Below are 26,912 nucleotides of genomic sequence, written 5' to 3' on the forward strand. Positions count from 1 at the left end.
CGTTTCTTTGGCTCAAGATTCTGAAGACTTGGGACTCCAAGAGAAAGAGGGGCTCCCTGTGCTGAGGATCTTCATGCTGTGCAGGAGCCCTACCGAGCTCGCTCATATACCAAAGCCACTGTCCTGCTCACTAGTCCGAGCCTGGGATGACAGTGCTGACCCAGCCATCAGATCAGGCCCTCCTGAAACAAGACCCCTCTCCTAATACCATCCCAGTGGGAATTAAATTTCATCATGAGTTTTCTCAGGGGCATTCAAACTGTGACACCCACTGTGGGAAACTTGGGATTCACGTGAGTGGGTAACTGAGCCTTTAATCAGGCAGACTTCTAGGTTAAATGCCCAACATCCAAGACGGGAGCCACAAAGAGGACCAGAAACACGGACCACACTGGGAGGTTTGCTTCACATTTATACCATATCGCATCCAGTGACAGTGTGCTGTGGACAGCTACAAAGAGAATTCTTTTTTTTTTTAAATTAAAATCTTTTATTGGTACATTGTAGGTATACAACACAATTACATTTCTGATTGGGAATTGTACCTTTACATAATGCATCTTGGTTCTTATTTTTTCCCCATTCCTAGCCCTCTCTTCACCCCCTCCACCCTTCCCTATTTACAAAGACTTTATTTCCATTTTTTCCATTTCTCAGCATTTTTCCTTTCCCTTCTTTCCTTTTCCCTGCCCCTCCCACTACCCCTACCACTTTGGACCTTTTCTTCCTATTTTACATTTTCGATTATTCATTCTAATCATTGGTACATTTTAGGTATACAATATAATGACATTCATCATTGGAAATTTGCACCTTTACATACTCTCTCTTGGTTCTTATTTTTCACCCTTGCCCAGGCCTCCCTTCAACCCCTCTATTCCTCCCTATTTACAAAGATTTTGTTCCTATTTTTCCATTTTCTCATATTAATCCCATTCACTTCTATCCTTTCCCCTAGCCCTCCCACTTCCTTCCCATTTGCCCCTTTTCTTCCTACTTCACATTACCTATTATACATTTAGTCCATATTTACACTTTCAGTTTCTCACACCAGAGAAACTATTTGGTATTTATATTTGTGTGTCCTATTTATTTCACTTAAGAGTATGGCCTCAATGTGCATCCACTTAGCTATAAATGTCTCTAATTTCTCATTTTTTATGGCTGAGTAGTACTCCATTTTATTTAAAAAACCACATTTTCTTTATCCAGTCTCCAGTTGATGGGCATTTGGGCTGTTTCCAAGTTTTAGCTATTACAAACTGCGCTGCTATGAACATGGGTGCACATATATCACTGTGGTATGATTCTTTTAATTCTTTGGGGAAGATCCCCAGCAGTGGAATAGTGGGGTCAAATGGGACTTCCAGTCCTAGTTCTTTGAGGTATCTCCATACTGATTTCCACAGTGCTTGCACCAGTCTACACTCCCACCAGCAGTAGAGCAGGGTTCCTCTTTCCCCACAGCCCTGCCAGCATTTGTTACTGGTTGATTTCATATCAGCCATTCTTTCTGGAGTGAAGTGGAATTTCAGCATTGTTTTCATTTGCATCTCTCGAATGACCAGTGACGTTGAACATTTTTTCATGTATTTATTTGCTATTTCTACTTCTTTGTCTGAGAAATGTCTGTTCATTTCAGTTGCCCATTTTCGGATTGGGTCTTTAAATTTGGGAGGTCTGATCTTTTTAAGTTCTTTATAGATTCGAGATAGTAGACCTTTGTCTGAGGAAGAGCAGGTGAAGATTTTTTCCCACATTGTGGGTTGTCTCTTCACACTGCTGGTGGTTTCTCTTGCTGTGCAGATGCCTTTTAATAAGAAGAGATCCCACTTGTTGATTGTTTGTGCTAGTTCACGGGCAACTGAGGTTTTGTTCATAAAATCTTTTCCTACACCGATGTCTTCAAGGGTTCTACCTAACCTCTGTTCCAACTGGTTCAGAGTTTCTATTTTAATATTTAGATCTTTAATCCATTTTGATTTTAGTTTAGTGCATGGTGAGAGATATAGGTCTAGTTTTAATCTTTGGCAAGTTGAAACCCAATTTTTCCAGCACCATTTATTACAGAGGCTATCTTTCCTCCAGTGAGGGTGTTTGGCTCCTTTGTCAAAGATGAGATGGCTGAGTGTGTCTGGCGTTGTTTCTGCATCTTCTAATCTGTTCCACTGGTCCTCAGGTCTATTTCTTTGCCAGTATCATGCTGTTTTTATCACAGTAGCTTTGTAGTATAGTTGCAGGCTGGGGATTGTGATACCCCCTGCCATGTCTCTGTTACCTAGAATTGCTTTTGCTATTCTGGGTCTCTTCTTGTTCCAAATGAATTTTTGGATTGTTTTCTCAAGGTCCATGAAGTATGCTGCTGGGATCTCAATTGGAATTCCATTAAATCTACCTAGCAGTTTTGGAAGTATGGCCATTTTCACTATATTAATCCTTCCTACCCAGGAGCGGGGGATGTCTTTCCATTTTCTGAGATCATCTTCAATCTCTCTTTTCAGAGTGCCATAGTTTTCAGAGAAGAGGTCTTTGATTTCTTTCGTTAGGTTGATTCCTAGGTATTTCAGTTTTTTGGAAGCTATTGTGAAAGGAATTATTTGCCCTATTTCTCTCTCAGTGAGTCTGTCGTTCGTGTAGAGGAAAGCTATTGATTTTTGTGTGTTGACCTTGTAACCAGCTACTTGACTGAATTTGCTTATTAAGTCTAGAAGGCTTTTGGTGGACTTCTTGGGGTCTTCTACATAGAGTATCATGTCATCTACAAATAATGACAATTTGACTTCTTCATTTCCTGTCTTTATTCCTTTTATTTCTTTCTCTTGGCTAATTGCCGTGGCTAATGTTTTCAGAACTATATTGAACAAGAGTGGTGATAGTGGACATCCTTGTCTTCTTCCTGATTTTAGTGTGAAGGATTTCAGTTCTTGACCATTTAGTATGATATTGGCTGTTGGTTTTTCATAGATGGCTTCTATCAGTTTGAGGTAGAGACCATCTATTCCAATGTTTTGTAGGGTTTTTATCATAAATGCATGTTGGATTTTGTCAAATGCTTTTTCTGCATCTATGGAGATAATCATATGGCTTTTGTCCTTGGCTCTATTGATATAGTGTATTACATTGATTGATTTGTGTATATTGAACCATCCCTGCATCCCTGGGATGAATCCCACTTGATCAGGGTGTATGATCTTCTTGATGATCTTCTGCATTCTGTTTGCCAGTATCTTATTAAGGATTTCTGCATCTATGTTCATTAGTGAGATTGGCCTATAATTCTCCTTTTCGGTTGGGTCTTTCTCTGCTTTGGGGATCAAGGTGATGCTTGCTTCCAGGAATGAATTTGGGAGTATTGATTCCCTTTCAATTTCACTGAAGAGTTTAAACAGTAGTGCCAGCTGTTCCTCTCTAAATGTTTTGTAGAATTCAGCAGTGAAGCCTTCAGGATCTGGGCTTTTCTTAGTTGATAAGTTTTTGATTACATTTTCAATTTCATTGGTTGACATTGGGTTGTTCAGAATTTTTAGGTCTTCTTCATTCAACTTTGGTAATTCATATGTATCTAGGAATCTGTCCATTTCTTCTGTGTTGTCCATCTTACTGGCGTATAGGTTCTGGAAGTAGGTATTGATGATCCTCTGGATTTCTGCTGGGTCTGTTGTCATTTCACCCTTTTCATTCCTCATTGCATGGATTTGGGCCTTTTCTTTCTTTTTTCTGACAAGGTTGGCTAAGGGTTTGTCAATTTTGTTGATTCTTTCAAAGAACCAACTCTTGGCTTCATTGATTTTTTGTATTGTTCTCTTAGTCTCCATTGCAATGATTTCTCCTCTGATCTTTATAATTTCCTCCCTTGTATGAGCTCTGGGGTTGTCCTGTTCTTCTTTTTCTAGAAGCTTGAGGTGCAGCATCAGGTTGTTTAATTGGGCTCGTTCTGTTTTCCTAATATGCGTATTCACTGCTATGAATTTGCCTCATAAGACTGCTTTCATTGTGTCCCATAGATTCCAATATGTTGTATTGTCATTGTCATTTAATTGAAGGAACTGTCTCATTTCTTCTTTAATTTCCTCTGTGACCCATTGGTTATTCAGAAGTGTGTTGCTCAATTTCCATGTGTTTATGAAATTTTTTGAGTTTCTTTTGCTATGGATCTACAATTTCATTGCACTATGGTCTGATAATATACAGGGGATAACTTCAATTCCTTTGCACTTACTTAAACATGTTCTATGTGTGAGTATGTGGTCTATTTTTGAGAATGATCCATGTGCAGCTGAGAAGAATGTGTATTCTGATTTTGTGGGGTGGAAGACTCTGTAAACATCTGTTAAGTTCATTTGTTCAGGAGTTCGATTGAGTTCTAGTATTTCATTACTTATTTTTAGTCGAGTTGATCTATCTATTTGTGACAGTGGGGTGTTGAGGTCCCCCACTACAATTGTATTAGTGCATATATGACTTTTCATGTCCGTTAATATTTGTTTTATATAGTTGCGCACACTAGTGTTTGGTGCATAGATACTTATGATTGTCTTCTCTTCCTCTTGGATTCCTCCCTTTACAAGGATGTAGTGTCCTTCTTTGTCTCTCTTAATCAGTGTTGGTTTGAAATCTACTTGATCTGCAAAGAGGATAGCTACTCCTTTTTTTCGGGTTCCTGTCTCATGGACTATTGTTTTCCACCCTTTAACTTTCAGTCTATGAGTTTCCTTTTGAATTAAGTGTGTTTCTTGTATGCAGCATATTGTTGGTTTTTGCTTCTTGACCCATTCTGCCAGTCTATTTGTTTTGATTGGTGAATTGAGACCATTAATGTTGATGGTTATAACTGAAACATATTGACTTGTCATTGCCATGACTTTTTCTTTTTGTTGGGTTCTCCCCCTTTACATTTAATTTCTTGTCATGCCAGATGGGTTCATTCTGCTTTGCTTCCTGGGGTTGTGATCCTCAATGTCTGTTCCTAGGATATTGTGTAAAATTCTTTGGAGTGCTGGTTTGTTACTCACGAAGTTCCTAAGGTGCTCTTTGTCATGAAAGTATCTTATTTCTCCATCCATTTTGAAAGATAGTTTTGCAGGGTACATCAATCTGGGTCAGAGGTTGTTTTCTTGGAGGGCTTGGAATATGTCACTCCAAGCTCTTCTTGCCTTGATGGTTTGTGTTGAGAAGTCTGCTGTGATTCTGATGGGCTTTCCTTTGTATGTGATTTGTTTCTTTTCTCTGACTGCTTGGAGAACTTTGTTCTTCTGTTGAGTTTCTGGAATCTTAACAATTATATGCATATGTGTAGATTGTTTTTGATCAAGGCTATTTGGAGTCCTATATGCGTCACTTATCTGTATGTCAAGCTCTCTTCCCCTGCTTGGGAAGTTTTCTGCCATTATTTCTGTGAAGAGTGTTTTTATGTCATCTGCACTCTCTATTTCTTCATTGACTCCAATCAGTCTTATGTTATTCTTCTTTGCATCATCTAGCAGCTGCTGGATTGATTTCTCATGTTCCCTTATAATGTTGAAGCAATTTTTCTTTTCCTGGTCACTAATTGCAATCTTATCTTCTATATCTGAAATTCTGTCCTCACATTGGCTCATTCTGCTGTGTAGACTTTCAGTGGAGTTCTTCATGTCCTGGAAATCTATTTGCATCTGTTTTATGGATTCCATTTATTTCCTATGTTGGGATTCCATCATGTTCCTGAGCTCCTCTCTAGATTTATTAATCATGTCTTGCACTAGGGGCACAATTTCTCCTGTTATCTGAGAAATTATTTCTGATTTCATTTTTTCCAGATCCTCTTTTGTTGCCAGTTCAGTGGGTCCAGGTGGTTGAGTATCAGAGTGTTCCATCTCATTTCCCTACAAAGAGAATTCTTTCGGGGAATGTCGCTGGTCCTTTCTGGATTCCTCATGGATGTCTGCAAATGCTCGGGGCAGCACAGGAGCTGGGTGCACATTCTAGCTTGTGGAAATTCCAAATTTAACTTCTAAATTTGAGCAGAGAAGCACTTAGAAAAAAAAGAATGGACTAAATGCGAAATGGCTTAGCACATAATAGGTCTTCAGTGAATGTCAGAGGAATCCAAGGCACAATAAAATGAAGTTACAAGCTCTTAAGTAAATGTAGCAACAGCAAAAATGCTTTCAAAGATCAATGAAGAACATCCACGGGCAGTTTTGTGTACCTGTTAGGGCCACTTATTGACTTTCTATTTGCACTGAGTGAAGTGATTTCCACACATTCTCTTATTTAATTATTTTTAAAAGATTTTTCTAACTTTTTTATATTAGTCCATTGGCAGTGCATAATGTTTCCATTCCTGTGCGGAGCTGGTGATGGACAGAACACATCTTCATTCCTTTTTCATCCCCTTCCTCTTCCACCTTCCCCATCTCTTCATCCCTTCCCAGTCAAGAAAGCTCTATCTCCCTACTTCTTACCTGTCTTTTATTTTGCTATTTATTTATACTTTGGATTTCTCATATAAGAGAAACCATGGACAATTTAAGCTTATGGGTCTGGTGTCTTTCACTTGACTTTATGGCCTCATGGTGCATCCATTTTCCTACAAATGACTCCAGTGTACCCTTCTGTATGGCAGAATAGTACTCCATTGTGTGTAAATACCACATTTTCTTTATCCACTCACCTGCTGGTGGACATATGGGCCACTTCTAAGATTTAGCTATTAGGAACTATGCTGCTATAAATATGGGTATGTATTCCCTTATTTAGTTAAAGCCTCACAAGGTGGGTATTGTTATATCCACTTTCCAGAGGAGAAATTGAGACTCATAGATCCAGGTTCTACTTTCTTACTTTCATAATAAGAAAATAGTTAACGTTAATGAGTACAACCATTATTTTAAGCACCTTAAATATATATTTCATTTACTATTAAAGATAACACTAGAAAGTATTACCTAAGTAAACTTAACAAAAATATATTGATCATCCATGAGGGGCCAGGACAGTGCTAGGTGTTGGGGTTCAAGTGGTTCTGCCCCATGGAGTCCACAGTCCAGGAGGTGGGTGTCAATCAGCACTTCCAGGTGAAGTGGCCTGCTGTGTAAGAAGACGTGTCCACATGTATCACGGAACCACACTGGTGTCCTGGGGCTGCTGTAACACAGTACCACAGACAAGATGGCTTAAACAAAAGAAAGGTTCATTCCTCCACATGGAGGCCCGAAGCAGGGTTTCAACAGAGTTGGCTCCTTCTACGATTGTGGGGGCATCTATTCCAGTCCCTTCTCTTGGCTTCAGATGGCCCCTGATGTTCTTGGTTGGTAGGTAGAATCCTCCCTGTGTCTTTCATCATCTTCCCTCTGTACACACAAGTCTATCTCTGATGGTACTGCCTCCTTTTGAAAAGGACTCCAGCCATATTGAATTAGGATTCATTGTTAGGACCTTTCCAAATAAGGTCACATTTACAGCCAATGGGACTTGATCATCCTTTGGAGGCAAACAAGTTAACCTATAGCACCATCATTTTGTAGATGGGCTGACTGGTGTTTCCATTGATGTACCTAAGGTCAGTTAGCTGGCTGAGTCTGCCAACCTGAAAGGCCAGACCTTCAACCATGCTGCCAATTCAGTTCTTAAGGAAAAAAATCTCCCAGAAGTGCTGTAGAAATTCTGGCTCAGAAATTCTCCTATTTCTAGGAGACACAAACTCACTTATTCATTCATCCAACACACAGTAACTGAGCATCCCCAGCATGCCCAGACCAGCCTGGTGAGAACTGTCTCTTGAGACCTACTTGTGAACAAGGCAATGACCCTTCCTTCATGGAGCCACTGTTCTACTTAGGAGAACAGACGATATACAACAGACATAAAAACATGCGATATACATATCGGAAGTCAATCAGAGCTCTGAAAGCAGAGCAGGAGGATAAAGAGAGACTTCAGAGTGGAGATTTTAGGAGGTCTCACCGGGAAAGGCTTTCACACTAGACCTGAGCAGGTGAGGAGTGAACCAGGTGGTAGAAGAGAGAAGACCTTCAAAGCAAAGAACTGTTTAGTCCACAGAGCTCCCAGGAGGCCACACCAAGACTGGGATTGTCCTTCCTCCTCCCTCCCTCCCTTCCTTCCTTCTTTTCTTTCTGCAATATTAGAGACTTGGTGCATGCTAGGTAAGCACCCTACCACTGAGCTACACCCCCAGCCCTTTTTAGTTTTTATTTTGGGACAGGCTCTTGCTAAGTTGCCCAAGTTAGCCTCAAAGTTTTGACCCTCCTATCCCAGCCTCCTGAGCAGTTAGATTATAGATCTGAATCATCATACTTGGAAAGAGTGAGCTTTTAAGGAGGAGCATTTAGTCTGTGACAGGCAGGCCCTGTCTTTGACACTTAGGGACCCATTCCCAGAAAGAAACTCTTTGCTTGGACCTGGCTGCTCACGTACTACAGAGTTGCTCAGTTAAACTCTATTAAGTGGCAGATGGTTGTGGTAGATTTAAAAAAGAATAATCTAAAAAGGGAATGCAAGATGAAGGACTCAACAAATCCCTGGATCTGTCAAAATGCAACAAAGCAATGATCAAAGGGCTGGGGCATGAGGCCCTGGACAAGGGGGCAGAGATGAACAGAGACAAAAAAATAGAGTTAAGAATTTGCAAAAGAGAACATTTACATGCATATCATTCTGCATAATATTTCAAGAGCCACTTAATGATGCTTAGAGTACTAAGTGCAAAAATCTAAAAAGAGAATCCATTGCATTTAGAGAAAACCCCAAAGGAAGTGAAATTAACATTGCATTCTAAAGAAAACTCCCCAGTTGAGGAGGCTTGGAGATGTGACAGCACTAGGGGACTTGGCAAGGTGCACCCATTTCAGGCGGGAACACGACTGAGGCTAGGTAGGGGTTCTGGGGCTGCCTTGTATGCAGGTTCCAAATTCTCCATTACAGAAAGTAAGAAGAAAGCCAGTGGCTGGAATATGGGGAAATGCGGGTGCCCACAGCCCATGGAAGAGCTACTGGGAAGGTGTGATTGGTTCACGTTACGTATGAGGTCAAATCTGGATAGAAGATCGGAGGTGACAACAAAGAGAAAGCCTGTCATCTGGCTGCTTGTAGCCAAATTCATCACATTATTTCTTCTGCAAGGAAAATGCCGAACCTCTTCAGAGCTCTGTAAGTAAGGGACAGCTCATTCTCGATTCAGAGCCAAGCAACAGTGAGTACCCATCTGGGCTTGAATCGCCTCCAGGACACCTGACTTCCTGTGTCCCCTTGAGCTTCACCTGGTGGTGGCACCTGGACATCAGAGGGGTGCACGGGAGGAAGCTGCTCTCTCCTCCTGCCCACTCCGCCTCTGACAGCCCAAGAGCAGAACAGTGACCTGTTCAGACTCCTGCCTTATGGTCTGTGGCTGTCTGGGCCAGGGGAGTAAAGTGACAGCATAAAGACACCAGAGCCACAAGTGACGGTGAAGCTTGACCCTGCTGCCAGGATAAGCAGCCTTCTGGCAACAGTGCACTGCGCACCGTAAGAGGACCCCTCTCCATGGCTGCCCCCCATGGAAAACAATTCACGCGTCCCCTGGCCTTCACATGCACACCTGGGCCACACATTCCCAGAAGTGAAGCTGAGTCAGCACAGCGCAGGCTGCAGGTCCGAAGGTTCTGCATCCGCAGGTTCAACCAACCACAGATGGAAGATGCTGACGAGTACTGTACAGCTAGGCATAACGTGGCTGCGTCTCTACCGAGCATGCACAGACGTCTTTCTTGCCTTTCTTTCCTAAACAATGCAACATAAAAGGGCTCTAGGGAATTTATTCTAAAGTATTCCTTCCAAAGTTCTTTCTCCAGAGTTGTCTATTTTAACTAATGACTTTAAACAGCTGCCATACAGGAAAATTCAATGTTCCCTTTATTATGTGTCCTTTGTTTAGTATCCCACGGCCACCATGCACCCCCTTTTCTAGCCGGAGAGACTCCCTTTTGTGGGCCAGTGATGGAACTCAGTCCGCAGTGGCCACCACAAAGCCGAATGACATCCCTCTCACCTGTCATGTGTGCAGGCGTGGCCTCACAGAGGACGGGACAGTGGCCTCTCCTGCACAGGACTCTGACACCTGGGGGCCAATCAGGCAATGAGATCATCAGAAGTGGCAGTGGTGTGGGCAGTGCCAGGTGCCAGCCACAGCGCACCCACCCGGGCTGTGATCCCCTTGGCCTGGACAAGGCCTGAAGCCATCAATGCATTTCTTTTACTGAAGATCGGCTGGGAGTGGCTTTGGTTGGCACCGATTGATAACCTTGCCACCTTCCAGGTCTCCGGCACCTTCACTTGCCTTTCTGCCTGTTTCCTCCTGTCCATCTCAGGATGGCAGTGCCTCCATGCAACATGGACTGTGCTTAGTACTCATTGCCAGGACTAGGGCAGGCTCAGAGCCCATGTCGATTTGACATCATGAGGTGGGGTTTTCATGGAGTTCTGGGCATCAGTGCAGAATTTTTAAATATTGTATTAAATACTTTAGCCCGTAGCGGGTGAGCTCCCAGGGCACATCATCCAGTTTTGCATGGACACTTGCTGCAGACCAGCCCGGACCAGAGCTTTCATTCACTAAACAAATTCCTTTTTAAAAAATGTTTCGATGTTTGTTTACTTATTTATTGCAGTGCTGGAGATCACACGCTAAGCAAGCACCTTCCTGCAGCATGACACCCACAGCGCAGCAGCACTCGGTGGATTCCTTACAGCCTTGCCCCGCACGCTGCTTCTCTAGGCTCTCAGGATGCAGCGCAGTTGATTCACAGTGGGGAAATTGTCTTGAGCAGAATGGAGTCACTCGTGGCACGCTCACACTGATGGATTCAGGCTTCCAAGGGTGGGTCCTGGAGAGGATCGCCTAGCAACAGGAACTTTCATGAAAGACGTTGCCAAAACTACAACCTTGCACAAATACGCTTCTACAAAGATGTCTGCTTAGCAACTGCCCATTCAGCCTTGGAATGACACCACCCTTATTGATCCTTGTAGCCAAGGATAATTGTTTCAAAACAACTTATGCAACTCTCCTCTCTTACTGTTAAACACCGTGGTCTCCCTTTGCCTCCCAGAACACACCCATCATTCACCATGGCAGCCGGATTCCCATCCCAAAGCACAAAGACTCTCTCTGCTGCCGTTTAGGTGGAAAACACCAAGATCAACCTCAGAGAATGTCACTGTCTAGTGGGCAAAGCAGATAAATCCCACTCTGAGTTCTAGCTGCACCAACAGAGGGAGCTGCGAGGTAAACTGGTCCTGAGACAGGAGAGCCCAGTACAACCCCCGTGGATCAGAGGGGCCTTCCAGGGTTTCGATGCTGCAGCTGCCTCATTATGAGGAGCTCGCTGGACAGAGGCCAAGGCCAAGGACCTTCTGGGCAGAAAGCTCAGCACCCACAGGCGTGTTCACAGTCGGTCATGACGACCAGGGAAGGATTCGATGGTAGTGTGCAATGATAATGAGATGAACCTAGAGCGTGCAGGCTGGAGGGTCATGACCATCTCAAGCAATGAGAGAAGCCATCGAAGGCTGCAGAGTCCCGTGTGTTCTTAGGCTCCTGCTCTGACACCTGTGCCCTGCAACGCTGCCAAGGAAGCCTTCTGCTGCACTGAGTCAAGGCCCAGCCGGGGTCACCAGCAGCCACACCTCTGCCCACTCAGATTCTTCCAGAGCCCCCAACCTGGGGCTGCAGGGGCTGCTGCACAGAGCTGGCCAGAACCCCTCCTCCCCAAATCCGGACTGCAGCCCAGAGCTCGAGGCAGTTATGATGCTCCCAGAGGTTCATAGGAAGCTTGGGAACTGGCTCGCTGGATTCTGGATCTGACCCCTGTGATCAGACGACTTTGATGCTTGAATTTCCTGTGGGAATGGGCAGGGAGGAGGCTCTGCCCTTGCCCTGTTCACAAAGCTCAGCCCCAGAGCTGGAGTTGTTCCATGAGCATTGGACTGTTTGCTCCTAGGAGCCGTGGTCTCTCGGTCTCACACACTCTGCCTCGAAGACCTTCAGCTTTCATTGCACAGCTGGAGGCTTTCTGGGGGGAGTAGTTGTTCCAGGAAAAAACCAAAACGAGAGCCTGGATGTAATCGAATGTCCCCTTCTCTCCAGAACTCTGCTCAGCTATGAATGGCCCAGCCTATTGGATTGCAAAGAGCCAAGGCCCAGCATGGGTGAAATTGCCAGCTACTCTGTTCACTGGAGCATCCTTTGCCCCAGGGCTCCTTCCATGCAGGAAACAGTGGAGCTTAGCCCAAGAGCGTGGCCTCAGAGGGTCCTCTGCCCTTCAGCATCCCTGGGCCCACTGCCCTTTCCTGGGTTCCCCACGGCTGAAATTTTAGATCTCCATGAAATGTCAAGTTCTGCAAGAGCAGGGATTTTGATATCCCACAAGCCCAGAACTATGCCTAACATAGAATTGACACTCAGTAAATAGGTGTTGAATGAATAAATGCTTGTTCTCCACCAGCAGATTGCTTAGAGACAAGAATATGCTGGCATAAGCACTGGTACCAGATTCAAATTCTGCCCTGCTACACGCTGGTTGAATCCTTGTAGTCTGATCACTTTTCCTTTCCGTGTCTGAGTTTCCTCACTGGAAATAGGTCTTACCATGCATGTGGCTACATTTGAGAAATAAAGCAAGGTGTAAATTAACGTACAAAGGAAATGAAGTATGATCATATCCAGTGTTCTTGGTACATAGAAGGTGGTGGTAGAGGTTTCTTTCACTTCCTCCCCCTTCCCAGATTTCCTTTTATACACATTGATTAACATCTTCTTCACATGCCAGGTTACTACTCCAAGTATTCAGGACACAGCAGAACCGAGACAGAGGAGGGAGAGCTTGCTGTCTAGTTTGAGATGGGTGGGAAAGCCTGCAAACATGCCAGCCAGATTCTTCCTGATGGTACCAGAACCAGGGAGATGAATAGAACACAGTAAATGACCAGGAAGCCATGTGTAGATGTTAGCATAAGTGGAAATTGCTTTTGTTCTGTGCAGTGGACGGACGCTAACTGGGGTCAAAGCTAGAGGTTCCTGGCTGGCCTCTGCCCCTGGCCAGATCCAGGAGCTGGAGTCACCTCTGCTCCTCAGCCAAGGACAGAATCTCAGATTCTTCGCACTGTCCGGTGGACTCTGATTTATTATTTTCCCAAGGTTAGTGGAGTATGTATTCATGGAGAGCTTAATATTTTAATTTCAGAGGTGACCACTAAGTTACTTATAATCGTCACTGTCACATCGGTCAGCAGCTTAGCTGATCAATTTATCCCGAGTCTTACACCTGGCGGCCTCTGGGTACCACTCGTGTGACTGTCTGCGGCCCTTCCAGGTTAAGGAGCTTCTACTCCGCTTCCTGAGGCAGCTTCCACTGGCTCCAGCTCTCCTGGTCCCATGTTGCCCACAGCCTTGGTGAAGGTATACGCAAGTTCACGCTAAGTAATCGAGCACTCTAGAGGCACTGCTCTGCAGCAGCAGGTCACAGGGCCAAGTCTGTTTTCTTTGGAGTCAGCCAGAGGCATAAAATATGCAGCAGTCATGGGAGGGAGAACACGGGGTCTGGAGCCAAACCGACCTGCATTCCCAGTCTGGGGCTGCAACAAGTGGAGCCATCTTGGATTTGGATTTTAATTGCTCAGGATTTCAGTTTTGTCATCGAGCCAACTGGAATAGCACTGCTTCTCCTGAGGTTGTAGGAGGGCTTCATGAAAGCACATGCTAGTTGCTGCTCAGCAGGTTTCCTCTGCATTGCTTCCGAGAGAAGCAGCAGCGCCTTCGTGGGCCGCGCAGCCTCTGCCCAGCTGCTTTCTGTCCTCTCCACAGCGTTGCAATCCCAGCCTGGTCCTCGGTTTCCTTTGTCCAACCTGGGCCTCTGAGGTGTTCAAAGGCCTGGGGACATCTCGAGCTCCTTGGTCTCCATCCCAGCATTAGAAATGACAAAGCCCAAGCTGTGCCTCTCCCACCCCATCAGGCACCTGGAGAAAGGCAACGCCAGGGCGCGGTGTGTTTTGGACATTTTATACCACCGGGGTCAAACCCAGGTATTTGGGACATGGGAAGAGGTCCCGTGTCACTGATGAGGGGTAGGATCATCCTCATGCTCCCCTTGGTACTTTCCGAAAGAGGGTGATTATAGTTGGGCCTTGTGGCACACACCTATAATCCCAGCTGTCTCGGAGACAGAGGCAGGAGGATCACAAGTTTGAGCTCAGCCTGGGCAATGTAGTGACTCAGTGAGATCCCATCTCAAAATTAAAAAAAAAAAAAGGCGGAGATACAGCTGATTGCAAAGGCTCTGGGTTCAAGCTCCAGTACTAAAAAAAAAAAAAAAAAAAAAAAAACGCGGAGGAGAAAAGAAAGAGGAAGAGGAAGGAAGGAGAGAAAATGTTCCTGCCACTTGGGATGCCGTCTCCCACTCTACCCGAGAGCGCCCCCATCAGGTTGCCTGAACTGAACGTAGAACCTGCAAATAAACCTCTCTTCACACACAGCCCTGCGGAATTCCACCATCCCAAGGAAAGCTGCCTGGCAGCCCTTCCGGGCAGTGGGGAGGTGGAATTCAATCCCAGGTCTCTGAGCCCAAGCTGCTGCTTCTGGCGCTTGATGCTGGCAGCAGAGGCAGTGGGATTCTGTGTATTATGAGGTATGATCAAAATCTATGGTGACCACTTAAATTACAGTAAAAGACACAATGCCACGAACCCCCTCAAGACTCTGGCCCTGCTCATTCTGTCTCTCTGCGCACTTTCTGAGGCAGTTCTGGGAGTCCTCTCTCCTATCTTTAGTTGTGCTGTCCCGGCTGCCTCGATGTCCTGAATCGATTGAAAACATTTACCTTTCGTGGTTATTCTGATGTTGGGGAAGAGCCAGAAGCCACACAGTGCCAGGTGCTGTAAGGTGGGTGGGCTGCCTTTCCGCCGGATGGCGCTCAGCAGCAGCATTCGCCACACACCAAAGGGGACTTCAGCAGTGGCAAGGACGGTGGGATCAGGATGCTCCAAGTCAGGAGAGCACTTTGAAGGAGGTGGATTTTTTTTTTCCTTTGGTACCAGGGATCGAATTCAGGACCTTGTGCTTGCAAGGGAGGCGCGGTGCCACTGACCTACACAGGGCCTGGGAAACTAAGATTTCACCATAAACTGAAGGGCAGGTGGATGTAGGAGGGAAGAGTCTGGGGGAGCTGCTCCCTGGCCTCACAAGAGAGCTGACTTCGGATCATGCACCTAACAGAGACAGCCTCTTGTTAAAGGCTGCCCACTGATCCACCAGCAGAAGGCTGGGTAGTGGGATACGCACATTTTGGCTTCTGTCTGTGATTTCTGGCTCATAGCTCCTTCCCTGAGTCAGTCACCAGGAACCAGAATTTCTCTTCCCCGAAGTGGACAGTGGAGATCACATCTTCCCGACAGTTTGCCTCGGAGTTGGTGGTGAGGGTTCAGTAAGCCGCTTTGGCTGAAAGCAGCGGGTCACAAGGCCCGGTCCTGCCCTGCCCGGGAGGAAGGGCGCAGCCCGAGGGCCCCGGAGGACTCCAGATAGGCCAGGCCGGCTTTCCCTGTCAGCCTGCAAGATCAGGTCTTACCCCGCTTATCCACTCACATCTTTACACACCTGTCCTTGCTGCTTTGATGGTGCGTGTGCCAAGGAGCGTCTGTAAAAACCCCACGGGGCCGGGTTAGGAGACTTTGAGGAGCGGAGCATGCAGCGACCCGGAGGCTGGGGCAGCCGGGAGGCCGGACGCTCGCGCCCTGCTCTGGGCGCCTCCTCCTGGGCCAGCAGGTCACCGCCTTTCCACTGACGCAGCGAGCGCGTTTCCCTGCGTTCTGGGAGCTCCCGGCGGAGAGGACCTAAGTGGGAAGAGGGGCCCCGATGTAGAGCGGTGGGTCCGAGGCACGGGTACAGGAAACCGGGGCTCGCAGCGGCATCTGGGGGCCTCCGGGGGCCGAGCTGTCTCTGTGGGGCGCTGCGGAGCGGTGCTCCTTTGCTGCCGAGGGGAAATCCGCACGCTCTGAAGTCGCAGGAGAGACTGTGGTGAGGGCCGGGGAGTTAGCTCAGTGGCGCCCCGCCTGCCTTGCAAGCTCAAGGTCCTGAGTTCGATCCCCGCTGCCAGAAAAACAAACCCAAACAAACAGCAACACCAAAACAAAAAAGACGTGTGCAGCAGAAACTGAGTCTGTTTCCCGGTGCCCTCCAGGAGGCCTTTCCGGAGGGGCTCCCTGTCTGAGAGCTCCCCAGCCCCATTATAAAGCAAGGAGGTGCACACAGGTCTCAGCTATATTAAATTCCTCAGTGCAATTTTCCCTCAAGAACGAAAGCGTTCTGCTCTCTCCCCACAACTTGACATTGGAACGTGACTGGTGTTTTACAAGTCCTGGCCTTGAATAGTCTCGGAGCAGGACACAAATAATAAAGATGTGGCCAAGACTTCCTTGTCCACTAATAGCCACGGTCTCCATCTCCTTATATTCACAGAGATCAGAACACATGACCTTCTCAAGTACAGATTACATTTCCCAGCCCTCCTTGTAGCTAAGGGACCCATATAACTAAATTCTGGCCCAGCAGAATTAAACAAGGGTAGTATATGCAATCTCTAGGAACTCCTTAGAGGGAATGAGTGACTTATTCTTCATTTCTTCCTCCTACTTGCTGACCAGAATTTGGATTGATGGCTGGAGCTCCAGCAGCCATCTTGGGCCATGCATTGACTCGAGAAATAAAAGTCTCATATACCTGAAGAACAAGATGGCAGGAATGTGAGTGCCTAACACAGTGGAGCACCACCCAGACTTGCACTGGCTGCCTCCTGTAGATGTAAAAATGAATGATGAATACATTTCTATGAAGGTGCTGCGTGGCTGAGTCCTGGGGAGGAGATGGCTGGGTGCAGTTACCGTATTGTGTGGGCGAGGTGGCTTGGAAGCTGGCCCCTGTCGAGCTGGCCATCACCCTGGCTCCTCTGGACGCTGTGTTGGTGAGGTCCAGGTGTGGCCATCACATGCGTGCCAGGGCATGTCAGAGTCAGGACCATTTTGCAGAGGAAGTAAAACCACAGACACTCCTTGAGTCTTAACTGCCCAGTTCTGCTCCCCTGACCCAACACAGTAGATGGTGCTAATCTGAGTGTCCCTGGCCATGTGGGCTTGGCACTGTGGACAGAAAGCCTGCCTCTTCCCCCTTCCTGCTGTATGGCTTCCCACAGAGAGGTCAAGGCCACTTCCTTGAGGCATTTCCCCTCCTCCTCAAGACTCACAATGACTCCAGTAGTAACTGGAGACATTACAGGTTTCTCTGGAAAGGCGGAGTTGTTTCAAAGACTGCCAAGGAGTCTAAAAGTCTCCTAGTTAACGGTGTTGAAGCCGAGGGTCCTGGACTGCTAAGCAGTTTGGGCTTGGGCCCTGAACTTGAATGCAGCGTTATGGGTCTACACGTCATGATTGAAAAATATGATTATTTAAACATTTTGTTACAATGAAAGTCGCATTGTCATTAGTCCCCCTCAAAGCCCTCCCCCTCACTTATAACATTTATCCCATCATTCCTGCCCCTTTCTGAAGCAGCTCTGGAGTCCTCTTTCATGTGTCTTTTGTTGAGCTGTTATGGCTGCCTCCGTGTCCCGAACTGATGCCAGGTGTGTATCATTTATGGTCATCGGACTTTGAGGAACTGCTAGAAGTTGCACAGTGCCAGATCTGGTGAATAAGATGGATGAGGACACACTGTTATGTTGTTACAGCTCTGCTTTTCTTTTAACGACATTTAGCAGCAGCATTCTCTGTAGTTTTTGCCACACACTGCAGACACTCTGAAAAGCAGACCTTCAGAACCACTTCAGAAGGTGGCAAGGCTGGGGTAGGATGTTGAGATGAATGGGGGTATTTTGAAGGGGATTAATGACAATGCGTCTTTTACTGTAAGCCATTTAAACACCTGCTGTACTTTTTGTTCAGCCCTTGTACATATGCGTTTGTGGCAAGAAGATCTCCCGTGCTTTTCAGCTTCTCGGAAGCAACCTGTGTAAAACTGTGGCCCAGAGTGACAAAGAACTCACCAAGAATCTGTGTCAATGACAGCTCAGCCTCCGCCTCCAGATCCTGCCGGGACCCACAGCCTTCATCCTCAAGGGCACTGGGGCTGTTAGAGCAAAACGGTGAGCAAATAAATACCAGCAAATATAACAACTGACTGTGAAAACACAGTTTAGAGGAGAAAACAACAACACAACACAAACAGAAACTACATCCGCCATGATTGACTCATGAGCAAAGGGTAAACTTCATTTTCTTTTCTTTTTTATTGCTCTGTGATCTCCAGATTTCCTATGAAAGAGCATTTAATTATCATTGAAAAAGGAACACTAATTTAGGAAAAACAAATCCCTGAAATTATATGAAGTTTCTCCACTCAGCCTGTCTTTTGATATTTTCCTAGGTTCTTAAAAATGTTGCCAATGCTCAAGTTGATAGGTGAGTTTTGAGGGGAATCATCTTTTCTGGGGAAAAGCACGGAATTCTAAACAATCCATCCATCGTCACTGTAAGTACTGAGTTGAAGGAGTTAATGACAATGCTTTAACGGACAATTGTCGTGCTCTAAATGGCAATCTGTGTTCTTTGGCAAGGTGCCTTTTTATGGATAGTTTGAATGCGGCAAAGACTTCAGTTCATTTAAACTACTGTGAAGTTTTCCTTCTGCAAGAACCAACCTAAATTTGATGGGCTAAATTTGCCCTTAGATACTGCTCAAGGAAACCCTCTATTTTTCTATTCTTATCTTCAATGAGGGTTTAAAAAGTCTTGATTTTAAACTGCTCCTTCAGCCAATGAGAGTTATTAAGCTCAGTATTTATAAGATTTCCTAGAATAACTTTTTTTCTCCTAGAATAAACTTAATTGGCATACAGATTCTTTCAGTGAGCTATGATTGTAGCCATAAATATCTCTCTTGACTTAAGTCCTGGGTGACCCTAGTTCTAGCTTTAAGAGAAACATTAATTAGATGTCCCTAATTTATGGGACCTTATCCTAGACTACTATTTGACTCCTCTGGGGCTGACATTTAGGTAGTTTAGAGGCTCCCAACACTCACAAAACACTGTATAAAATTATTTTCATCCTGATGGAGAAAGACATACTGTTTTTATTTTCCAGTTGACATGTTAAAATCAAGCCCACTAATCCCTGCCTGTTTTTATCTAGCTATGTGATCTTCTAGGCTTTCACACTAAACTTGTAGGGATAAAAATAATTTAAATGGGTACAACTCATTTGTCTCTAAATATACATCTGGCTTCAAGCCCCAATTCTGCCTCTCACTGTGTGCTCTGGCCAGCTCACTCCCTCTGGCCCACATCTCTGAACAGGGTGGTCATGTACATCTGGTACGATATTGTAAAGATTGCTGGAAATAAAATGTATTATGGCATTGTTGGCACAGTGTGTAGCACACAGCATACATTTAAATTCATTTCCCTCACCTAATTCTGAGAATGACGTCAATTTTATTCAGTTGAGCAAATATTAATTGAGCATTTATTATGTGCAAAGTCCTAGAGATACCAATACTTCATCCATGTTTTGAAGACTGTCACGGTCTTCTAGGAAGGACAGAGCCTTGTCCTGTTCTAATTAAACCAGATCGTGAAAACTGCATTAACTGAAGTGTAAAGAAAGTACTCTGGAGTCCTAGGAAAAGAAGCATTCATTTCACTTGGCAACTTTTTAGAAAAAAGGTTACAGAGCCTTACGCTGGCCCTTGAAAGATAAGTTCTGGACTTAACAGAGGAGCAAGATTTTTGGAAACCAAAGATGGGGAAAGAATACGATGAGAACCAACAGCAAGAACAAAGACAAGGAAAAAAAATGTGCGTGGTGTAGTCAAAGGTATGCTTGGCCCCCTGTATCCATGGATTCTACACCTTCATATTCAAGCAAATATGGATTTAAAATAGTCAGGAAAAATTATGTCTGTGCCAAACATGTACAGACATCATTTTCTTGTTATTATTCCCTCAAGATCGCACTACAAGGGCTTCTTACCCAGCGCCTACCTTGTAGTGGGTGCTGTAAGTAATCTAGAGACCAGTAAAGGGTGCGGGAGGGTGTGCAAAGGTTTTACGAAAGCACTGTGTCACGTGTATAAGGGACTCGGGCTCCATGGGTTTGGGGATCCACAGGAGTCCTGAAGCCAGTGTCCGATGGATATCAAGTGACAAGGGTTGGCTGTGCTCTGGAGGGGCTGGTCTCTTCCAAAATGACTGAGAGAGAGAGAGAGAGAGAGAGAGAGAGAGAGAGAGAGAGAGAGAGACAGTATCGGTGGTTCTCCATTGTCCCCTTGACTGTGTCCCGTGTCCCTGCCCCTGGAAGCCAGCTTCTCACTCCAAAGCAGGTCTCGTGACCCTAGAAGGAGCCAAGTAGACACCTGCTGCCTGCATTCATTCACGCAGCGCCTATCCCTTGCCCACCTACTGTGTGCCAGGCCCTGACTGAGGCCCTGAGTAGTCAGCAGTGAGCCAGGCACAGCCCCCCTTCATGGAGCGCTCATGCTGCTGGGAACGACAGACAGGAACCAGAGGGGTGAGCAGACACACTGTGCATGCAACTTGAGAGAACTAGTCTCATGAAGTAGAGGACAGCCTTGGGGATAAACAAGAGCCACTCTTTCCTGTGGGGTGGCCGGAGATGTCCCCCAATGTGCTGGAGTACAGTGATCATGTTTCATGTGCCCACGGACAGCAATGGGCTGGGCTTCTGGGCAGTGCCAGTCCTCCCTGCTCACTGCCCCAGCACAGCAGAGCCGCGGTGCCAGGCAAGGCTGGCTTCTTGCTACCACTTTCTCCCTGGCAGGCAGGCAGGGGTCTGTGGCCCTGGCAGCTCAGTGGGCTTGTGGAGGGTTTCCCAGGACCTGCCAGCCTCAGGCTGGAGCTTTGCTCTTTACCCATCAGGCGTTGGGCTGAGGAGCCCTGTTCGTATAACAAACACACAGGATGCAGAGCCGTGGTCCAGGTTCAGGTGGGACAGTGAGGGCAGAGCCTGGTAAACTGCAGGCGATCAGAAGCAGGGCCATGTGTGACCTGGCTGCACGTGCTGGTGTAGGGCACGTGTAAACTGTGGATCACACGTAGTCAGATGTAGGAGCTGCTGTGGCAGACAGAAAGCCTGCAGTGCATTCTGACTCCCAAGGTGAAGAAACGTGGTAAAGGGCTCTCCTGAGAAATGGGATGGGGACTGGAACACAGGCTGGCTGGTCTGGGCCAGCACCTGGGCTACCACATGAATCCCTGCATTCAGGCAAGAGTGCCAAAGCTTGGGAAAGAGCAAACAAGGACCCTGGGGCACATTTTATGCTACGCTCTTACCCCCGTTCATCACGGAGTGTGTGGTGCCCACCCTGCAAGCGTCCTGCATGAATTGCTTCTACTGCCCAGGCAAGATGAGGACAGTAAAAGTGTCCCTGGGAGGAAGGAGAGGGACATCGGTGACCGCACTCCGTTAGGGGCTGAGTTGGGTCCCCTCCCCACAGCTCATACATTGAAGTCCTAAGCCCCAGTCCTTCACAATGTGACCTTTGTTTGAAACAAGGGCTTTACAGTGCAGTTATTCAGGTAAAAGGGCGTGATGTGAGTGGACCCTAATCTAATATGACTGGTGTCCTTTTAAAATGGGGAAAATCACCGGAAGAGCTGAAGTCGTCCTGTTACAGAGATACAAGCACACCAGTGTCTATAGCAGCACAATTCTTAATAGCTAGATCTTGGAAGCAGCCCACATGCCATCAACAGATGAGTGGATAAAGAAAACGTGGTATTTACATACAATGGAGTACTACTCTGCCAAAAAGAAAGATAAACTTGAGTCATTTGTGGGAAAATGGATGCATCTTGAGATCGAAAAGTTCAGTAAGATAAACCAGACGCACAAGCTTTATATATATTGCATGATTTCTTACAGATGAGAAACCAAAGTAGAAATCGGTCAAAGAGCAAAATAAAAGATAAATAATAGAAAATGGGGAGATAGATCTATTGCAAATGGGAAGATGGAGGGAGGAGGGAGGACAGGAGGGGAAGGGATGTAAAAAAGAAGATGTGTTAGGTCCATGTAGCAGCTCCCTGTGATGAATGTAATCATTTTGTTCTGCAAATACGTACTAATAAGAAAAGATTTTCTATGGTCAGTATCAAATTAAAGAAACCAAAGAGGAGAAATTTGGACACAGAGACAGACAAGCATGAAGCGAAGATGACGTCAAGAGGGAGGGAGAAGACAGCGACCTTCAGGCGGGGACAGAGGCCTGGCCACCTCCTCGGCTCCCAGCCTGGGGAGGAGCAAACCTACCCACTCCCCCAGGACTGCGGAGGATCCTTTAGGCCACCCAGAGGGGGGCACGTTAACCTCAGCTCTAACCAATCCATCTGTACCCCCGAGGAAGGAATTACTATCTTTATTTCCCAATGGAGGAAACTGAGGCTGGAAGGCAGGGTCCAGGGCCTTCGGCTGGGAACAGAAAGCCTGCTTTGGTTTCCGGGGTTTGGAAGCCTTTCCTCCCTGCAGAGTAGCCCCTGTGGGGAGAACGGGATCCCGGGGGGTGTGGGGTGTGGTTTCCAACAGAACACGCGGAGTTTAACCTGCAAGCGGAGAAGCCTCTGTAATTACTGCTCGCCCGCTGCCAATGATCTAACGATCTCCCTCGGAGTCCAAGGCTGCGCACCTGCTCCTCAGCAGGGGTGAGAGGATCTGATTCCTGGCAGCTGCTTCCTTGTTTACATTGCAAGGTCCTGTGTGAGGCCCCAGCTCGGCTCTGCAAATCAGAGGGTTGAGCCTCACAAAAGCACCCAGGGCTGCCAGCCTGGCCCCTGGGAATTGTTTGAACACGCAAACGCAGCACTGTCCGTGTCACCCTGCAGGAGGCCTGGCACCTTCCCGCCTTCCGCCAGCTGGCCTGGGGACGGCCTGGCCTCTGAGGCTGCCTTTTGCAGCCAAGGAAACCCAGGCTCAAGGAAGCTCAGATGCCACCCAAATCTGAGCCAGTGAGGAGCAGAGCTGTACCCTTTCGCCCTCTCTCCACACCCACTTTGGGACCCTCCTGAGCTCTGCTCTCCACACAGCTGCTGTCCTCACTGGGCAGGACGGGCACTTCCCGAATCCACAGCTGAGATCAGCGGTTGGGGGCACCCTGCCTCACGCGGAGGCCCCCGGGCGGCAGTGCGGTCCAAGTGACCGCCGAACTTGGCCGGCCGCCGTGCTGGAACAGACTTCTCCCCACAGAGACGGCTCGGGCTCGAGCTTTACCTTCCAATTCCATCTCTTCACTCCGTGAGGTCGGCTTCCCTGTGGTGCTCAGTGAGACCCGGGGCTGCCGCTTCGAAGGAGGAGGAGATTGAGGAGGAGAATCATTCCCCTTAATGTGGCTCCACAGGCCCAAGGCAGTGATTAGGCTTGGAAACCGCAGGCGCGCTGGGTATTCATCCTCCCGCCCCGGGTGGCCCAAAGGGGCCAAGTTCCTAGGCTGGAGACTGGGGCTCTGCACTCTGCAGCTACCAGTGCAGTGGGGACACGAGAGTGGGGGACAGGTTCACCCCAATACTGCAGCGGAGAGAGAGACAGAGACAGACAGAGAGAGACAGAGAGACAGAGACAGAGACAGACACAGAGAGACAGAGACAGAGAGACAGAGACAGACAGACAGAGAGAGAGAGACAGACAGAGAGAGACAGAGAGAAAAACAAAAGAAAGGAAGGAGGGAGGAAAAAAGGGGAGAAAGAAGGGAGGAAGGAAAAGGGATAACTAAGGAGAGAGAGAGATGGTCTCCCCAGAACATCTGGTCACGGACCAGGGATTGGCCAATTGGCCATGGCTACGACACTCTTGTCTTTTTATTTGTGTGTGTGTGTGTGTGCTAAATTCACATTACAGAAAAATTCACCATTTAAAAAAAAGTGTGGCATTACTGCAACACAAACAATTCCGTGGCATTTAGCACATCCCTACATTGGCCAGCTCTCCTCTATCTAGTTTCTGAAATGTCCTTATTGCCCTAAAGAAACCCCATCTCATACCCCATTTGCTCTCCAGCCCCCAGAAATCATCAGTCTGCTTTCTGTCTCTGTGAATTTACTTATTCTAGGCATTTAAAATAAATTTATAATAAATATTTAAAATAAATTGAATTCCACAACACCCTCTTCCAGGAACCCGCAGAATATCAAACTGAAGGGAGCTGAATGGCAGTGTTTGGGTTTGTTGTATTTTAACCTTTGTCGACATTATTCTGTGTAGGATCATGAAAATTACACATTTTGTGGTAGAAAGTCTGGAAATAGAGGAAAGCCTGAAGAAGAGTATTAGGGTTGCTCACATCCCTTCCCTCAGGATACCTCTGCTCACCTCCTGTTGTCCCCCTGTGCTGACACAGATGCCCACGTGGGCTTCGGTGTGCCCGGGCTGATTTCTCAGCCTCTCTAAATCTTACATCCTAAACTGTAAAAGTGGGGGTGCTAACAGCACCCACTTCACAGGTTTATTGGGGGAATCCATGAGTAAAATGGTGTGTGCTCCATCAATGCAGTGCACTCCAGCTAGTTTTATGGGATTTTTTCCTTCCAGCAATGCAATGAAGATTATTATGTCCATGGAGGAAGAAACCCAGGGTCTGAGAGCTCAAGTACCTCACCCCTGGATGGAAGGAAACATCTTTTTGGAGGACCTCCATATGCTGGCTCATTGTCCCTGACCCATTTTACCCACTTAGAAAGGGAGGTGTGGAGGTACCCAAGCTCACCTGCTGGATACGGGTGGACTAGCAGCCACAGCAGGTGTCATGTATTCCTCCACCTGCCCCATGCCCCTGCCCTGAACAGAGGCCCCTGGCCTGGCATTTGGACTCACTCGGCCAGGCTCCCTCACCTGTGCGTGGCTGCAGGCATCTGGCTCTGCCGTCATGGTTTCACAGAGCTGATCTTTGCTTCCTCCCTGGCCTCCTGCTCCCGTCATCTCCTGGCTGTTACCGGAGCAGCCCGGGCGGTGCTTCTAGAAAAGCAAAGGGCAGCAGTGGTGTGGAGTTGGGCTTGCAGTTCCGTGCATTCTGTCCCGGAGCTGCTCGGGCCCTGCTTTGCACAGCCTCAGACCCCAGCCTGCCTGCTGCAGATGCCCCCTCGATGAAGCCTCCCAGCTGTGTCCCACAGGAGGGTTGAGCTCTCAGAACCCAGCGAGAGACCCTGCAGAGCGAGGGGAAGCCCAGAAAGTGCCGTCTCAGGCCTGGCTCCTTGTCCAGAAATAGCACCGGCTCGAAGATCCTGTTACCAAAACAATTCGATGGGCTGGAGAGCTTTCCCAGAGAGCCAGGAGCCTGCCGGCTTTTCCCAGGATGCTAATTAAAAACACTACTAGGCCAATGGAGCATCATAAATAATTCAACTTGGAGGAGCTCAGGGACTCAGGGTTCATGCTGCTGCTCAAACTCCTCAGAGCTCGTGGGTTCTTGCAGTTCTGTCCTTAGGGGGAGCTCTTGGAGAGACGTGGATGCTTCCCAGGCTCTTAGAGAAATAGAACTGCTTCCTGGGCTCTCGGAGGGATGGGGGCGCTTCAGGATGTTGGGGAGATGGAGGTGCTTCCCATGAGGCAGCTGCCCCCCCAGTCCCTGGGGGCCCTGGCCCTCAGGCCCGCAGAGCTGCAGGCTGGGCTGCCTGTGAGGCTCATCAGGTAGGACTTGTGTCTGGAAGCGGCGCCTCTCTTCTGGTGGGATTTCAGAGCATGTCCCAGCTCGGAACTTGCCGTGGACTTGGATAGGCTGCTGCTTTCTGGACTCCCAGGTTAACTGAGGACATCAGTCTCCTGCTGTCAACACTCCGCTTGCAGAGTCCCAGGGACCCACCTGGCATGGAAACCCCATGAGTTGCCCTTGAGTTGCCATGGGATCGTGGGTCTGGAGAAGCAGTGGGGTAGCCCTAGTATTCACTAAAGGCCCAGTGCTCCTCCCAGTGCTGCAGAACGAGATCACACATGGCCAGTTCAGGGTGGGCACAAGAGTTCACTGCAGTGTCAACTTGAACAGATTAAGAAACGCCTACAAATGACTCATTTATCTTTACGGCTGGGTAGTATTCAATTGTGTGTATATACCACATTTTCTCTATCGACTCATCTGTTGATGGACATATAGCCTGCTTCTAAGCTTTGGCTACTACGAACTGTGCTGCTATAAACATGTGTGTGCATGTGTCACTGTAATGTGATGTCTTTAGCTTTTGGGAAGAAACCTAGAAGAGGAATAGCTGGGTCAAACGGAATTTCTAGTTTTAGGTTTTTGAGGAGTCTGCAAACTGATTTCCACAGCAGTTGGACTAGTTTACATTCCCACGGACAATGCAGATGGCTCCCTTTTTCCCTGCAGCTTCACCGGCATCAGCTATTATTTGATTTCTTGATAAGGCATTTGTAGGAAAATGGATGCAACTTGAGACCATAATGTTAAATGACATAGATCAGATACACAAGCTTAAATATTGAATGCTTTCTCTTATATGGGAAACCCAAATTATAAATAAAGAGCACAATAAAAGACAGCTTATAGGGAGTAGGGAGACAGCTCTTTTTTTTTTTTTTTCCTTTTGGTACCGGGGATCGAACTCAGGACCTTGAGCTTGCAAGGCAGGTGTGGTGCCACTGAGCTAAATCTCCAGCCCTGAGACAGCTCTTTCTCAAATGGGAAGGGAACAAACAGATGGAGGGAGGAGGAAGGCCATGGAAGGGAAGGGGATGAAAAAAGCAATTGAGATGTGTTATGTACCAACTCCACAAGGTGTGTGTAAACATGTACTGCAGACATGCACTAATAAAGGAAAGAGGAGGAAGAGGAGGAGGAGGAGAAGGAGGAGGGGGAGGAGGAGCAGGAGGAGGAGGGG

The 26,912-nt window shown here is 47.1% G+C and overlaps 1 long non-coding RNA gene across 2 annotated transcripts; it reads right to left on the bottom strand.

Annotated features, from left to right (window-relative positions):
* Window positions 1-339: 339 nt before the first annotated feature.
* LOC110349688 (uncharacterized) lies at window positions 340-25,493 on the bottom strand. Of its 2 annotated transcripts, none has more exons than XR_015441284.1 (3): window positions 24,916-25,493; window positions 18,063-18,145; window positions 340-17,703 (listed from the first exon to the last, which is right to left on the bottom strand). It is a non-coding gene; the product is annotated as an uncharacterized LOC110349688 (long non-coding RNA). The 2 variants fall into 2 exon arrangements; XR_002395854.2 differs by lacking the exon at window positions 24,916-25,493 and adding an exon at window positions 23,302-23,864.
* Between the last annotated feature and the right edge of the window lie 1,419 nt (window positions 25,494-26,912).

The sequence above is a fragment of the Heterocephalus glaber genome, unplaced genomic scaffold (genome assembly GCF_053883595.1).
Source record: "Heterocephalus glaber isolate CG9 unplaced genomic scaffold, H.glaber_assembly_v1.0 deba00001509, whole genome shotgun sequence".
Lineage (NCBI taxonomy): Eukaryota > Metazoa > Chordata > Mammalia > Rodentia > Bathyergidae > Heterocephalus > Heterocephalus glaber.